The sequence below is a fragment of the Manis javanica genome, chromosome 17, assembly GCF_040802235.1.
Source record: "Manis javanica isolate MJ-LG chromosome 17, MJ_LKY, whole genome shotgun sequence".
Lineage (NCBI taxonomy): Eukaryota > Metazoa > Chordata > Mammalia > Pholidota > Manidae > Manis > Manis javanica.
Window position 1 is genome coordinate 28,448,712 of NC_133172.1, and position 11,589 is coordinate 28,460,300.

An 11,589-nucleotide genomic window follows, 5' to 3' on the forward strand; every position below is an offset into this window, starting at 1 on the left:
TCCATTTAAGCCTAGGAAGGAACCGTAATCTACATGGGGAGACAGTCTTGCTTCTTTGAATCTTTTTTCTATGTATTCTTAGCAATTACAACCAATAAACCTTCTTAAAAACTATTTTTTCAAAACTATTACAAAAGTTATTATAAAATTTAAGTTATGGAGACCTTTAAAAAGTTGAAATTCTTCCTTTCCTGGGATAACCACTGTTAACAATTTGGTGTGCATCTTTCCAAACCTTCCTCTATCAATACACAAATATGTAAGTACATATATCCTTAAAATAAAATCCAAATGGGTTCTTCTTCTACATGTATTTTTCTGCAATTTTTTTCTTTCCACTCAATAATAGGGGAAAAAGATACAGTCTAAATGAGGACTTTTGATATCTATTTTGGAACTTCACCCTCAAGGGAGGTTATATTAATTTGGATCTCTCCACAGCAATACATCAAATTGCCTGCTTCCTCCATGCTCATTTTTTCAATGACTACTCTGTTATATGGCTAAGTCATCATTCATTTTAATGCCCTGCTATTGATAGGTTGTCTTCAATTGTTCTCCATTACAACACACACATATAAAAGTTATTTTTTCTTGGGAATTTGTAGAAGGATTTCCAAATGATAGTCATCTGGTCAAAGGACTGCGTATTTTAAATGTCAGTAGGTAATGCTGAATGGACCTCTAAAAAATGTACCAATTTATATTTCTAGTAGTATATGAATAAATCCTTCTTCATATCTTGCCAATGTTAACATCATTGCTTCTTATGTTTGCCTGTAACAAGCTTAAAAATGATCAGTTCATTCTCCTGAATTTGAGAGAAGCTGAGTACTATTTTGGTATTTACCAGCTATTTATGCATTTTCTGAGAACTGGCACTTAAATGTTTTTTCTAATTATTGATTTTTAGGACAACTCTGATTTTTAGGGATATCAGCCCCTTTCCTATTATTCTCATATCCTTATTGGTAAAATGGGGGTAAAAATAATATCTTACTTCAAATGGCTGTTGTAAGGATTAAATGAGAAAATACATAGTAAACAGTTTAGTATAGTACCTGGTATACAGAACAGCATACATTCAATATTTGCTGCTGCTGTTATTATAAGTGCTGCTGTTATTACTCTGATATATTGCAAACATTTCACTCCAGCCTTTGTTTTTAAAATTTATGGTATCCTTTACGACAAGGTTAATAATATTTATATCGTCACTTATGTTGGTATTTTTCTTTATGGCACTCTAAGAAATGTTCAAGGAAGTACACCAAGGCAGAGGGAAAATGACACCAAATAAATATCTATATTTACACAAAGGAATGAAAAGCAGTGAAAATGTTAAAAATGAAGGTAAATAGAAATTTTTTTTGTATTACTTAAACCTCTTTAAAGATAATTGATAATTGAACAACAGAGTGTAGTGTTAAAGACGTAAGTAGATGTGAAATAATAGCACCAAAGCCAGAAAGCGAGTAATGAAATAAACTGTCAGTGGTATAATATTGTTTGAAGATAGTTAGATAAGTTAAAGATGTATCCACTAAAATAACAAGTTTTATAGTTAACAATTTAACAAAAAAAGAAAATGGAATCATAAAAAATGCTCAACTAATTCAAATGAAGGCAGAAAAAGGAAAAAGACAACAAAGAATCAAACACATAAGATAATACCCTTAAATCTAACCATACTGATACTGACATGAAATACAAAGAGTCTAAATCCAAAAAAGGTACAGACTGTCAGACTGGCTTAAAAAGATCCAACTTTATGCTATGAAAAAAAAATCCATCTTAAATATTATAGAAAATATAAATAGGGAAAAAAGTAAAAGTAAGAGTTGTAACAGCCATGAAGAAAGCAAAAAGAAGGGAAAAGTATATTTGCAAATCATATACCTGAAAACCAACTTGTGTCTACAACATATAAAACCTCTCACAAATCAAGACAAATGAATTTTAAAAATGGACTAAGGATCTGCATAGACAGTTCTCCAAAGCAGATAAACAAATGGTCAATACAGATACATCCCCAACGTAATTAGCTGTTATTGAACTCTGATTCAAAATTGCAATGACATACCACTTCACACTTATCAGGATGGCTATAATAAAAAAGACAGATAATAATAAGTGTTGATGAGAATGTGGAGAAATTGGAAAATTCCTACATTGTTGGGGAACATGTAAAACGGTACACCTGCTTTGGAAAACAGTTTGGCAAAGTTCCTCAAGAGTTACCTTTTGATCCAGGGTTCCACTCCTAGGTATATCACAAGTGAAGTGAAAACATATGTCCATACAAAAACTTTTTATGAATGACTATCATCAAAAAACAAGAGATAACAAATGCTGGAGAGGGCATGGAGAAAAGGATCCCTGGTGCACTATTGGTGGAAATACAAAATATGCTCTGAAATCATCAACTATTAGAGAAATTAAAATTAAAAGTACAAAGAGCCATGGACATACAATGGGGAAATGAGAGTCTCTTCAAGAGATGTTGCTGGCAAAACTGGACAGCTACATGTTAAGAGAATGAAACTGGATCACTGTCTAACCCCATACACAAAAGTAAACACCAAATGGATCAAAGACCTGAATGTAAGTCATGAAACCATAAAGCTCTTAGAAAAAACATAGGTAAAAATCTCATGGACATAAACATGAGTGACTTCTTGAACATATCTCCCCGGGGTAAAGGAAACAAAGGCAAAAATGAACAAGTGGGACTATATCAAGCTAAAAAGCTTCTGTGTAGCAAGGGACAGCATCAATAGATCAAAAAGGTACCCTACCGTATTGGAGAATATATTCATAAATGACAGATCCGATAAAGGGTTGACATCCAAAATATATAAAGAGCTCACACGCCTCAACAAACAAAAAGCAAATAATCCAATTAAAAAATGGGCAGAGGAGCTGAATAGACAGTTCTCCAAAGAAGAAATTCAGATGGTCAACAGACACATGACAAGATGCTCCACATCGCTTGTCATCAGAGAAATGCAAATTAAAACCACAATGAGATATCACCTCACACCAGTAAGGATCGCCACCATCCAAAAGACAAACAACAAATATTGGCTAGGTTGTGGAGAAAGGGGAACCCTCCTACACTGCTGGTGGGAATATAAATTAGTTCAACCATTGTGGAAAGCAGTATTGAGGTTCCTCAGAATTCTCAAAATAGAAATACCATTTGACCCAGGAATTCCACTTGTAGGAATTTTCTCCAAGAATGCAGCACTCCAGTTTGAAAAAGACAGATGCACCCCTATGTTTATCGCTGCACTATTTACAATAGCCAAGATATGGAAACAATCTAAATGTCCATCAGTAGATGAATGGATAAAGAAGAAGTGGTACATATACACAATGGAATATTACTCAGCCATAAGAAAAAAACAGATCCTACCATTTCAACAACATGGATGGAGCTAGAGGGTATTATGCTCGGTGAAATAAGCCAGGCGGAGAAAGATAAGTACCAAATGATTTCACTCATATGTGGAGTATAAGAACAAAAGAAAACTGAAGGAACAAAACAGTAGCAGAAGCACAGAACCCAAGAATGGACTAATAGTTACCAAAGGGAAAGGGACTGGGGAGGATGGGAGGGAAGGGAGGGATAAGGGTAGAGAAAAAGAAAGAGGGCATTACAATTAGCATGTATAGTGCGTGGGGGGTACGGGGAGGGCTGTGCAACACAGAGAAGACAAGTAGTGATTTTACAGCATCTTACTATGCAGATGGACAGTGACTGTGAAGGGGTATGTGGGGGGGACTTGGTGAAGGGAGGAGCCTAGTAAACATAATGTTCTTCATGTAATTGTAGATTAATGATACCAAAAAAAAAAAAAGTACAAAGAGCTACACTACAAACAAAATAGCTGACCATACCAATGTTGAAAAGTGAAGCACTGGAACTGTTCGGCACTTTCTTAAAAATTAAATATGCACCTTCCAAAAGACCCAGCCATTTCATTCTTTGGTATTTAACTAAGATGAATAAAAGCTTACAACTTGTGGTTTGTAGTTTCAGATAAGTAACAATGCTGAGTGTTTCTCTTCATCATGTGCTTATTGGCCATTTCTGTATTTTCCTGGGCTAATTGTCTTTATGCAGACAATGACTTTGAAAGAATGTTCACAGCAGATGATTTGTGATAACCAGACCTGAACCCAAATGTCCATCAACATGCAAATGGATATAATAAGTAAATGATATTTCCATATGATGGAATACTCAACTATAGTAATATAGTAAGCAATGAATGAAAGATACATGTAACAGCATGGATGAACCTTAGTATTATAATGCTGAATGAAAGAACCCAGACATGAAAAAGCATATATTGCATGATCCCATTTCTATAAAATAGCAGAAAATATAGTGTAAACCACTGTAACAAAAAACAGACTGGTGGTAGCCAGTGGGGTGAGGGGAGGGGAGATGAAGGAGAAGGGTAGATTAGAAAGGGTTAAAAAGAAACTTTTGTGTATGATGGGTGTGTTTCTTGAGTGTAGTGATATTTTTATAGGTGGTATATGTCAAAGCTTATCAGTGTATATATTATAAAGATGTGTAGTTTACTCTATGTCAAGTAAACCTCAACTAAGCTGTTAGAAATATATGGTACTCATTCATGAGAAAAACACCAAAAACACAAACCACAAAAGAAAAAAATAAACTTGACATCAACAAAATGAAAACATTTGTATTTCAAAGGACCCCATCAAGAAAGTGAGATGACTCACAGCATGGAAGAAAATTTCTGCAAATCACATATTTGATAAGGGACTTGTATCTAGAATATATAAAGAATTCTCATATCTTAGTAATAAAAGACAACTCAATCTTAAAACTGGGCAAGGACCTAAATAGACAATTATGCGGAAGATACACAAAGCAGGTGAAAAGTAGCTCAACATCATTGTCATCTGAAACTGCAAACCACAACGAAATAACACTTCACAGCAATTTGGATGGCTACAATAAAAAGGACAGGTAGTAGTGCTGGTGGGAAGGCAGAAAAATTCTAAACCTCATACACAGCTGATGAGAATGGCAAATGGTACCAGGGCTTTGGAAACTACTATAGTCTGGTCGTTTTTCAAATGCTGATACACAGGGTTCCATTCTTAAGTGCATTCCACATCTAGGTGTATCTCAAAAGAAATGAAAACATGTCCACAAAAAAAGCCTGTCCACATGTTTATGTACATGAATGTTCACAGCAGCCCCAAAGTAGAAACAGCCCAAATATTCATCAACTGATGGATGAATGAAATGTGGTATATCCATGCAATGGAATATATTGGTCAAAAGGAAGAAATGAAGAATGAATACATGCTACTACATAGATTAACCTTGAAAACACCTTGCTAAGTCAGAACAAACCATGCATTATTTGACTGCATTTACATGAAATGTCCAGGCAGACAAAACTGTACAGACAGAATTAGACTAGTGGTTTCCTGGTGCTGATGAGATTGAAGAGTGGTGGCTATGCTGAGTGGGGTTTCTTTGCAGGGTGATGAAAATGTTTTAAAATTGATTGTGGGGATGAATGCACAACTCTGTGAATATACTAAAAACCACTGACATATATGGTAAATGGGTGAATTGTATGGTGTGTGAATTATATCTCAATAAAGCTGTGAATAAAATAGAGCTGTAGGAAATAATAACCCATAAAAAACCCACTGGAAATACTTAAGTGACGTAACATGTAAAATGCACATACCAAATGCCTATTCTCTGAAGAGGCCAGTATTTATACATCTAGTATGCACCTTTTTTGAGACTGGTTTTAATTTCTCTTCAAAGGCTATAAAATTGATGTTGTTCTTGATACACTAATACTTGACAAAGCTTGGGTTATTCTAGGTTGTTAATTGCTGTGTGCATCTGTTTTATTTCTAATTAACAAAGGTAGCTGACGGATCATTTAACTTGGAGTTTGATTTTCTCCTTGGCTGCTCTTAGAGCTTGTGTGTCCACTTTAGTCATTGCTATCTCCAGTGAGTTCTGCTCTTCTAGACTGTCCTTAACTTTCTTTCTCTTAACTTTCCAATTTCATTATCAGCCTAGCCTCAGATGGAAGAAAAAGAGGTTTAATTTGGGGATATGTCTATCTTTCTGTGTAAACCTTAAGAAAGGCAGTTCAACACAGAAGAAAAACAAATTAAGAGGAAACACAAATAAGTCCATTAGGAATTCTCCAAAAATGAAACAAAAATTTCTTGAAATGCTTCTCTAAAACCCATGCTGGGAGCTATCACTAAATGCAGAATCCTCAGCTAAGCTAATATAGCAAAGTAAAACTTCCACTTTGAAATACTAAAAATCATTGATATGTTTCTGTAATACAGACTACTTACAACCAGAAATGTTCAAAAGAGATGATAAACTTGATATTCAGAATAAAGTTCACCTGATCTCTGGACAAAAGCAATATGCCTCCCAGACAGCATCTAGGATATAAGATTCACTGGGCAGACAGTTAAGGTTTCTTAAATGAAAGGAAGAACCAAGTATCTTTTATAGAACAAGGCCAATTGAAAGGCAAAATTTAATAGTATGTAAGACTGACTGATGCTAAAAGTTCCTGTCAGAAGTCAGTAAGTGGTTAGAAAAGATTTTGTCATGCTTATCTTTATCCAAAGAAGTTCTTCATGTTGGCCAATTTGGTAGGCCACTATCTTTTCTTTCTAGGTACTACATTTACGTTTTTATTATGTAAAATGAAGTATAATAGTCACTTTATTTGTTAGTTGGGTAATGGCATAAGTAGAATAGTCAGACTTTATGAGTGGAAAATTCATGGACATACCACAACTTATAAAGTACACATGAAGAGGAACAAAGATTGGTTAGGAAATTATAATTGTTAATACTGTATGGATAGTGATGAGTTGGATAAGGAAAAAGGGAGAGAGGAAATGGTGTTCAAGAGAAAGGGAAATGAAGGATAACTTCCACACTTGTGCTTTGAGTGATTGGATGACTTATGGTATCACCACCTGAAGTGAACAGTACCCTGAGAACAGTAACAGTTTTAGGGGAGAGAAGATACTTTCAGATTTGGGTGCCATAGGTATAGAGCATTCAGGGGGAGATCCATCAGGCAGTTATATGCAGTTGGGAGGCCCAGATACAGGGATTTAGAAGGCCTAAGCTTATAAGTGGCAAAGTAGACGAAGAATATGCAGAAGAGAACAAAAGGATGAGAATGGAACGCTCAGTATACCAATATTTAAGGTGGACAAGATGAAGAGTTCTTAGAAAAGACTGCAAAAGAACAGTTAGAGAGAATCTACAGGAAACTAAAAAAGTTTCAGGAGTAAATCTTCAGTAGCCAAATGTAGGCAAGAATTTGGGGACATGAAGAGTGTGAAGTGTCTGCTGAATTTCTCAATTAGAAGTTACTAGGACTGAATGAGAGGTCTAGTAGAGTGGTTTAGGGTGGGCTGAAAGCAGATCATGGAGGTTATGGGTGAATTTAAGGTAACAGAGACAGCTCTCCACAGTCACACACTAATTTTTTTTTTTTAGTTTGGGGAGACTACAAATATTTAAATAATGATTGGGGAAAAGAGGGTGGAATGAGAAAATGTTTGAAAGCAAAGGAACAGGGATAAGTGATGCAGCAAGATCCAGTGGGTACAGGTGGAATAGTAATGGAGAGGGAATCAAATAAAGACAGAAATCAATGAGCAAACTACTCTACAGTAATTCAGGATAAGGAGAAAGTGATTTGATCTAGAGAGGTAGCAGTGATAATGGAAAAGAAGTCTAAAAATTACACTACGGAAGAGAACTGTACCTGCATGGCAGAGGAGAGCCAGAAGTAATTTAACTTTTCTAGAGTAAAATGACTGAGGCCATAATGATATCTCTGTAGTAAACAGGGAAATTATGAGGAGGAGTTGGATTTGAAAAGAAGGGGAGATATGACTAATTTTGGTTTTAGAAAAGGCAAGTTGGAGAAGATAGCTGGACATTCACATGGCAAAGAAGACAAAGTCTTAATCTAGAAGTTAAAACAACTTGTGTTGTAAATATGAATTAAATATGTGAGGGAACAAATATAGGAAGAACTGTCATTAGCTGAAGATTCCACCTTGTGCAATTTCCTCAGAGGGCTGATAAAGTTTAAAACAAAAGCTACCACCCAGAAGCATGACACTATGTATCTTACAGTGATGGAAATTTTAAACATTAACATGATTTTTCTGAAATGTAAACTTTAGCTAAATATGAAATCTTCCCTTACAACTTTTTGAGTTATGCTATAATAATCCAAGCAACCAGTAACTGGAGATTGGCTAAATCAACCCAATGAAATATTTTAAGTATTAAAATGACACTGTTAGAGTGTAAAACTGATGTGTAAAACTGTTCATAATATGTTAAGTGAAAAAAGCAGGTCATAAAACTATATTAAAGGTATGATCTTGTTTTGCAATATAAACAAAACATCACACAGATACTCATATACACACTCATGAGCACATGGAGGTACAGCAGAATTTGGAAAGAAATACACACTCAAGATAATGGTGGTTGTCTCTTTTTAGGCAGGGTTTACATGTTTTATTTCTTTTGATTTGTAGGTATTTTTCTGTAGTGAACAGAAAACAGTATTTTCTTATAGTCACCATTCCCTCTCACATCACCTATTTTAATTCACTACACAGTCTTAGCATTACCTTATATTTTTCTTATTTGTTATTTTCTTGTTTAATGTCTGCCTTTCCCAAATTTATCCTCATTCACACTTGCATCCTGAGCATCCAGAATTGGCTTCAGCAGAACAGGCACTCCATAAGTATTTCTTAAGCAGAAGTTACCAGGTAGTGCTTTTGTAATAAGAAAAACACTAAAAGCTTAACTTATTATTAATCACTGTTTCTTCTAAGTTCATCTATTTCTGAAATGATTGAATATGTTAGAAGCAAAGGGAAATATGGAGGTGTGGTCTGCTTGATGGGGATTTTACCCCCAATAAGACTGAATCTGAGAACAGTCAAACACTTGCCTGGGGTAGTGGGATACCTCACAAGACCCTAAAGTAGCCCTGGATTGATGCACAAAAAAGTACAAGACTGAATGTGACAAATTGGTATGACTGGTTTTTGTAAAAGAATAATCTCAAAACACCTATAAATCTTGTGTCCTTCAAGTGAGCTCCTTGTGATATTCTATACTGTCATTGATGACAATATTTTTGTGATCCTCTTTAAGAATGCCTTCAAAGGCTGTCAACACTTTTGACATCTTCAGTGATGGTAAATCTTCAATGTAAGCAGTTAAAGTAAATGTAAGTATATGGTTAAGGTTAGTTATTAAGTTGGTTAGTATAATATTTACACAGTCAAATATATATAAAGCAGTGAAACTTATGTGAGTCTGACTCTGACTTATTTTTACTTAGATGTAATTAATATTCCATAAAATTCAGCATTTTAAAGTTTAAATTTATCAGTTTTTGGTATATTTACAATGTTGTGCAACCATCACCACTATTAAATTCCATATTATTTTCATCACCCTCAGAAGAAATTCCACACTCATTAGCAGTCACTCCTCATATAGACAATTCTTAAAGAAGAATTTCTGAAGTGTTTTAAACATTAAAGAAATGTCTACTTTATCAAGGGGACACTGGACAATTCATTCATCTGTATATTATTTTTAGATAGAAATCAGTCATGTTCATTTGTAGTTGGGGATACCAATAAAATTCAATCAAGGAAGATAAATTGTTCTGTTACCAGCCATATTTTGTTTTTATACAATATTCTAAAAGCAACTTCTATGAAATATTCATTAGTTCATGAAAGGTAAATCCTACGTACCAGAATACCTGCAAGATGAAAGATCTAACCACATTTAGTTTTGATTTTATCTTCTTGGGAAAAGCTTGACAACATGCTGAGTTAAGGTAATTATGTACCTTAAGAAAGGGGCATTGTCCCACCAATGAAAGTACACTGAAGTAAGATTAAACCAAGAATGTATACATAATCATCTAGTAAACACTTTATTAAGCATAGGATAAAACATTTAGTCAATTAACTAAAACTCTGAAAGAAAGAGGGTATGTAACACAATCAGTGCTTCCATAATACGGAAAACTCTTTCCTTGTTAGGTCTTTCTTGGCTTTGAGTGACATTTAGTCAATTAACTAAAACTCTGAAAGAAAGAGGGTATGTAACACAATCAGTGCTTCCATAATACGGAAAACTTTTTCCTTGTTAGGTCTTTCTTGGCTTTGAGTGACCCCAAGTAACCCCATTTAAAATTTAAGCTCATCATCCTAAATTACATTTTACTATTACGCTTAAGTGAGATAAAATTCTGTTTTTGGGGTGATGATAGCTTTAAAACTGCCAAGTATTGGCATACTTATGATAATGAAAATATATAGAAAATATCACTTATAAACTGTGATTCCCACATTAGGATACACATGCTACTCAGTTGTTGAAGATGTAGAGAGACTGGAACTACAGTGTGAAATACCATGATTTCAACTTATGTGCTGTTGGAAAAAACCTGTCTGAGTCTGTTTAAATACACTAGCGATAATGCAAAAGGAGCTTGAATTCAGTCAGTCCATGATTTCTTCTTCGATCTTTAGAACTCTAATATTTAAAACTCTATGGCATATCAACAGTGACAAATATGTACAACTCTAACTTTGGTATTCTATTTAGTTTCTGATGTTCATTTATTTGGAAGGGAGGGAAGGAGTTTCTAAGACCTATGAACAATAGCATTTTAAAGCTTGGCTAACTGTATTTCATATATCAGGTTTCTGTTATTTGAACAGTTTCCCTTGCTTGGATTCATGTTCACAAGTCTGCTAAATTTCCCACATGTACCTGAGCATGTATAAAGCTATTATTCTACTCTGTTTAGCTGACATTGGTCGTCTACCTCCTGAAAGGACTTAGAATGAATAATATACTTTCTTGGAATTTAAATATCCCAGAACTCTCTCTCTTGCTATTAAATTTCTTCAACTGTTGTTGTTTTTCTATTACAAAGGGCATCATTTTTGAAATGGCAAATATGGACCTAAACAAAAATGCTAGCAAGTACATACACAGTAAGTATTTATAAATTATGGTACATTTTATGAGAGAGTTGCATCTTTACACAAGCATAGGTTCTTAAGTCAGTAAGGTGACTTAAGGGAGTCATAAGGGAGTAGATCCATATACATTTAATGTCCTGAATTCAACTATATGTATGTATAATGCTTGGCACACTGTGATAAAATAATATATAATAGGTTGTTGAATAACTCCATGAGTATAGTAAATGGCTAGAGAATTGTAATTTCACTTGTATTCTTTATTTCATTTCACAATATGTATGTATAGAAAGGATTACACAAATCTGTATATATTTTAAACTTATAGGCAATTTAATGGATTTTAAAAGTAATTTTGCCATTTTTAGACTGATTTTAAAACCTGAATTGTGATTCTGCCATATACCAAAACACAAATATTGATCTATGGGTGATGTAATTATGGATGATTTAAATTTATTTTTTATTTGTACTTTC

General features: G+C 34.2%; 1 protein-coding gene across 1 annotated transcript in view; it reads right to left on the reverse strand.

Moving 5' to 3' along the window:
• The window catches only part of ITFG1 (integrin alpha FG-GAP repeat containing 1), a 321,361-nt gene that overhangs the window by 114,724 nt on the left and 195,048 nt on the right, over nucleotides 1-11,589 (reverse strand). The window lies entirely within an intron of this gene.